Genomic DNA, 6,000 nt, shown 5'->3' with positions numbered 1-6,000 from the left:
GTCAGAGAACATACTTTATGGGATTTAAATTCTTTAACAATTATTAAAGTTTGTTTTATGACCCAGAACACAGTCAATCATGGAGAACCCTCTATGGGCGCTTCAAAAGAATGTGTGTTCTACTGTCACTGGGTGGAATATTCCATAAATGTTAATAAGAGTCAGTTGGCTGATGATGATACTCACTTCTATATCCTTGATGATCTTCTGCCAATTGTTCTATTAATTACTGAGAGATGTGTTGAAGTTTCTAACTATAATTTGGGATTTGTCCATTTTTTTCTTTTAGTTCTGTCAGTTTTTGCTGCCTGCATTTTGAAGCTCTGATCCCAGGGGCATAGGCAGTGAAGATTGTTACATTTTCTTGGTAAGTTGACCCTCTTATCATTATCTAACGTCTGTCTTTTTCCCCGGAAACTTCCTTGCTCTAAATTTGCTTTGTCTGATATTGCTGTAGCCACTCCAGCTTTCTGTCAGCATGGTATATATTTTTCCATCTTTACGCTTTTAATATACCTACATCACTATACGTAAAGTAGGTTTCTTACAGGCAGCATAGTTAGATCTTTTTAAAATTCCAATTTAACAGTTTCTGTCTTTTAATCCATATGTTTAGACTATCTACGTTTAATGTAATTATTGTTATATTTGAATTTAGGTCTACCGTTTTATTATTTGCTTTCTATTGCCCTCTCCAGTTTTTGTTTTTCTATTTACCTTTCCTTTTAGGTTATTTGGACACTTTTTTTTTTTTTGTATACCATTTAAATTTATCTATTGGATGTTTCATTATATTTCTTTGTACAGTTCTCCTATACAAAAAATTTCTTTATTTATATATTAAGGCATGCTAGTTTTAGTTCTATACAAAAAAGTTCTAGATTTTCTATTCAAAGAAATATTCTACAAAAAAATTTTAAACTTTGCACAGTCCACTTAGAATAGATATTCCACCACTTGAAGTGGAATGCAAAAATTCTTTTGGCACGTGTGTTTTCTTTACTCTTTCCCACTTGGGCCCATTGGAACTTACGGAACAATTATTGTTCCTAACATGAATGCGCATTGCACCAACCCCCTTGAAGTAAAAATGAACGTGTAAGACTTCTAGTTAAGCAAAAGGGCTTGAGCATACGCATCTATTTCCATCCCTTCCTGAACCTGAATGAAATGACTGTAAAAGGTGTAAAATGTAAAAACCTATAAGGATGGAGATAATAGAAGAGGGCAAACATTGGACAAAAGGTGTCAAGAAATCTGGACTTAGAAAGACCTGGCATGGAGGAGTGGGCTGATGAGGCATCGAACGCCAAACAGGGATTAAGTCAAAATCTGACTCTGAACAATGAGACCTCTGGCCTCCTCTCTCAGGTCTCAGAATACCGGCGCCCAGGATTCTATCCAACCTCTGCAGGAGATGGGACTATGTGCTTGTGGGGAAATTGACCAGCTCAAGAGAAAGGACCTAATAAAACTGACAATCGAGCCTCTCCAGTGAAATGTCCCAGCCATCACCCGTTAGGAAGCCCTCCAACCAGAAGCTCCACCCACACAAACAGCTTCCAATTGCCTTTGTAATACTCCATCTGTAAATATGAACAGAGAGTCAAGAATAATCTAATAGGAAGTCTGGCTGACAAATAGATACCAACACAAAGCAAACAGGAAAAAAGAAAGAGAAAACAGGCAATCCAGATGGCAGGAGACAGAGAAAGAGAAAACCCAAACCCTATAATTAATAGTCCCAGAGAGATGAGACACAATTGCACGCTTGGAGTGCAATAAATTAATAAATAAATATTCAAAAACCAAGAAAAATCTCTGGGGAATTAAACAAATATGGGGCGCCTGGGTGGCTCAGTTGGTTAAGCGTCTAACTCTCTGTTTTGGCTCAGGTCATGATCTCACAGTTTCATGAGTGTGAGCCCCACATCAGGTTCTGTGCTGACAGCATGGAGCCTGCTTGGGATTCTCTCTCTCTCCCTCTCTCTCTCCCCTGCCCTGCTCATGCTGTTTCTGTCTTAAACTTAAAAAAATATGTGAGGTGGGGGAATCGATAGGTACGTTGGAAGATAGGGTTGAGGAAATTTCTCAGGAGCTGGAACAAGAAGATAGAGATGATACATAGAAGAGAAAAGAAAGGTAGAATCAAATTAGGAATGCCAAAGGGGGATCCAAGGGAATTCCAGAGAAAACCAAGAAAATGGAGGGAAGGAAAATATCAGAGATATAACACAGGAAATTTCCTGAAACCAAAGCATATGAATTTCTAGACTGACGATGTCCTGCTGAGTTCCCAGCACGATGGATGACTCATTCTTTAAAGAAGTCACAAATCTCAGGTGCGTCCTGATATTTTCCCAGTGTGTTTTACTCAGATGTTCATCGCTAAGTGAAGGAGGAAAAGAAAATTCTCTCTCCCTAAATAAAGCTTCCCCCTTAAAAAAATTTCCCATTACAAACAAGAGTGAAAGCCTTTGAATTTTGACGTCATGCTGTGAGGAACTTTAAAGGTAACTCTAGCCAACATCTTCTAGTCCAGAAGCATGAATTTTGTGTCCTTCCCTTCATAAGACAAAAGGTACTAACTGTAGTTTAAAAGGCTATACTGACTTTCAGATTTTTTTTTAAGTTTATTTATTTGGGGAGCGGTGTAGGAGAGGAGCAGAGAGAGAGAGAGAGGGAGAGAGAGAGAATCCCAAGCAGGATCCACCCTGTCAGTACAGAGTCCAACTCGGGTTCCATCTCACAACCTCAAGCTCATGAACTAAGCCAAAATGAACAGTCCGATGCTTAACTGACTGAGCCCACCCAAGCGCCCCCTGACCTTCAGATTCTTAAAGTGCCACTACGTACCCACCGAGCACATTAATAAGTGTTTACCAGAATTCCGTCAGTAACGGCAAAGACAGTGCCTTCACAGATACGCACACAGAGAAGTTTATCACAGTTGACCTGGGGTAAATTTGCCTCGTCATTTTCTACAAGGTAATTTATCGCAATGAACCCGATATGCAAGCAATACGTTGATGCGTGAAAACCTGGGTTTCATTTCTGGGCTTATTTACAACTCACCCTTTCTGCTGGGACCACCAATCACTAAGAAGTTGTTATGGTATTTGCCTTGAATTGGTTAATAGGGTTTTTGTCTCCACCAATAGGAGACCCAGTTTCAGACTAATGGAGCTATAGGTATAAACCTCTGAAGCTTATTGCTAACCTCTTTGCTAATCCCTCCTACCATCTGATCACTCAGTACTATTGTTTTCTGCTTGTTAAAAAGCACATAAAAAGTGGGTTACTTATCATGAATCTGAGGGGAGAACCATTTTAGGACTTTTGGATTCATGTTTCATCGAGGGGAGAAAACGATGACGTTAAATCATCGTAGAATTCTTACAAAGCTTAGTTTTCTGTGACTATTTTCCTTACACAAAATGAAGTTGAAGATCACTGTCTCCAGGGAATCTAAATTCTTTAGATTTTTTTTTTCTTCTAGCAGAATTTTCACAAACATGAACAATTACGTCTGCACCTCCACAGTTTTTCCTTCAGGCTGCCTGAAAGTATCATAAGCATAAAGACGCAGTACATCTTTTTGTTAAAAACACTATGTAGTGATTCTTAGGGTTTCTGTTTAGCGAGAGAGATGCTTTGGTGGTCTGCACACAGAATAGAAAATGAGATTCACTAGGCGTCTTAACACGGGTCCTGAATTTCATCTCTCTGTGTGGTCCTTCTTCAATCAGATAAATCACATCTTGTTCACTCCCAGCTTTATACTAAAGAAAACAATGACTCCCAGACACCTCTTACGTCCCAAGGGCATCAAAATAACAAATGAACACCCAAGGGGACACAAATGAGCTAATAACTCTAGTAGACTCCCCCAAATGTGTGGCGATTTTGAGGTATTGGATAAAAAAATGACTTAATATTAAAACGTGGGTTTCTGATTTATTTTTAAAGACAAAGATGCTACAACAATAAGTTTTCAGATTCTTTTTTTTAAGTCAATTTTTTTTAATGTTTATTTATTTTTGAGAGAGAGAGAGAGTATGAGCGGGGGAGGGGCAGAGAGAGAGGGAGACACAGAATCCGAAGCAGGCTCCGGGCTCTGAGCTGTCAGCACAGAGCCCGATGTGGGGCTTGAACTCACGAGCTGTGCGATCGTGACCTGAGCTGAAGTCGGACACTCAACCGGCTGAGCCACCCAGGTGCCCCAAGTTAATTTTCTTTTTTTTGTAATCTCTACACCCAACGTGGGGCTCAAACTCACAACCCTGAGATCAAGAGGCTCATGCTCTACTGGCTGAGCTAACCAGGTGCCCCCAGAGTGTTTCAAAATTGCTCTGTGAAGGAATCTTCTGGCATCTGGCCTTAATCTGAAATATATACTCTTGAACAATAAGATGAAGGAAAAGAAGCTTTAAAATTCTCTTACACGCTCATCTCTTCGGCAGACCCTCTTACAGGATGTACCTGCCCCGCCTACAACAGAAAGCTGGGCAGGTCCCATCTGTGTTCTGCACGTACAGACTCTATTCGGAGTCGCAAAGGAAAACAAACTCCTTTCGATTGATCATTTCTTTGTTCTGCTCGTAAAAGAGTTACCCCAGGTCATAGTTGGGCTCATGAAATTCATATAAGGAGAAGATTTTCAGAACCCAACACCTGAGTGTTTGTTTGGGGAAGGAAATTACACCTGTCGGAACGGAACGAGTGTGGACCGACGGTGCAGCTTGGGGCCAGCCACGCGAGTGACATTTCTAATCTGCTTTGCGCCTTAACACCCAGATGGAGAGGGAGAGAGAGGAGGGAGACCGGCTGTCTGTGACCAGATTCATTAAAGAGTTGGGGCCAGGATGGGTCGGACAAGAGACGGGGCCGCTCCGGCTTGGAAGGCTACGTTTCCCAGCAGGACACTATATTCCAGCACCTGCAGACAGCTCGCTTCTGCTAGGATCACTCTGTACCGTTCTCTTTCTTCAGCAATCAACATGTTTATTTAGAAAAGCTGACTGCCTGGAAAGCCAGGTTGGAGGCGTCTGGGAGGCCACAGGTAGGGAAAGATGTACCCTACCTCTCTATCTGCTTCTCCCAGCCTGATGTTGGGTTTGGAGCCAGGAGCCCTGCCAACTGAGGACCCAGTGGGTGGAGGGAGTCCTCCATTGCCCAGCCCCATCCAGGGACACGGGTGGAGCTCTCCCTGCACCTAGCTAAGGGCCCCTAGAGGTCAAGGACCTCCCTTCTCTGTTGGAGTGGGGGTGGGCATAAGCTTATAAATCGCTGTGTGGGGGGAGAGGGTGTTTACCTGGTCTCCAGCCCCTCCCTCACTCCCTCTTTCCCTTCTAAGCTCCCTGAAGAGTTGGAAAATCCAAAACGTTTCCTCTGTGCTCTATCTCATCTTGGTTTGACAGAAATTCTGTGTCTCGAAGGGCCTCCCCTTCCTGTCACAACTTTACCGAGCCCCCTCCACGTGCCAGGCTCTGTACAGCTGCCTAAGATACAACGGCAAACAAAATAGGCAAAGATCCCCACCCTGTATGACTTACTCCCCCTCATAGAGAAGAACAGACCTGAACATTAGGTACAACCACTAAGTATATCATTTAGCATGCCAGGGGTATTGAGTGCTATGAAGGTAAAACTAAGGCAAGGTGGGGGACATGGGAGGGCAAAGATGGAAGAAGGGGGTGAGGAATGGTAAGGCCGTCAGGCTCCATCTCCTTGAGAAAAGAATCTGAGCCATGTGGATATCTGGGGAAAGGGTATCCAGGTAGAGGAAACAGTCAGTGCAAAGGCCTTGAGGGTGCCCGGTGGATGTCAAGAGCAGGGTGGAGGAGTGTAGAGCGTTGGCAAGTTCAGAGCAGAGAGGCCTCGAAGGCCCCCGTGAGACTCGGGCATTTACTCCCAAGGGATATGGAGGCCATCAAAGGCTCTGAGCAGGAGTGAGTTGATTTAAGCACGACGGTCTGGCTGCCGAGCCGAGACGTAACA

At 43.0% G+C, this 6,000-nt stretch overlaps 1 protein-coding gene and 1 long non-coding RNA gene across 2 annotated transcripts in view; both read left to right on the top strand.

The window, feature by feature from the left end:
• Positions 1–219: 219 nt before the first annotated feature.
• Positions 220–1,490, top strand: LOC123578411. The gene is made up of 2 exons (XR_006702378.1): positions 220–367; positions 1,372–1,490. It is a non-coding gene; the product is annotated as an uncharacterized LOC123578411 (long non-coding RNA).
• Positions 1,491–4,859: 3,369 nt separating this feature from the next.
• KIFC3 (kinesin family member C3) overlaps positions 4,860–6,000 on the top strand; it is a 77,881-nt gene continuing 76,740 nt past the window's right edge. Inside the window, exon 1 of the mRNA XM_045442903.1 lies at positions 4,860–5,062. The gene's annotated coding sequence lies outside the window, so the exon portion shown is untranslated. The remainder of the gene's footprint in view (positions 5,063–6,000) is intronic.

Source organism: Leopardus geoffroyi, chromosome E2, assembly GCF_018350155.1.
Source record: "Leopardus geoffroyi isolate Oge1 chromosome E2, O.geoffroyi_Oge1_pat1.0, whole genome shotgun sequence".
NCBI lineage: Eukaryota > Metazoa > Chordata > Mammalia > Carnivora > Felidae > Leopardus > Leopardus geoffroyi.
Note: the sequence above shows the minus strand (reverse complement) of the source record. Positions and strands in the feature narration are given on the sequence as shown.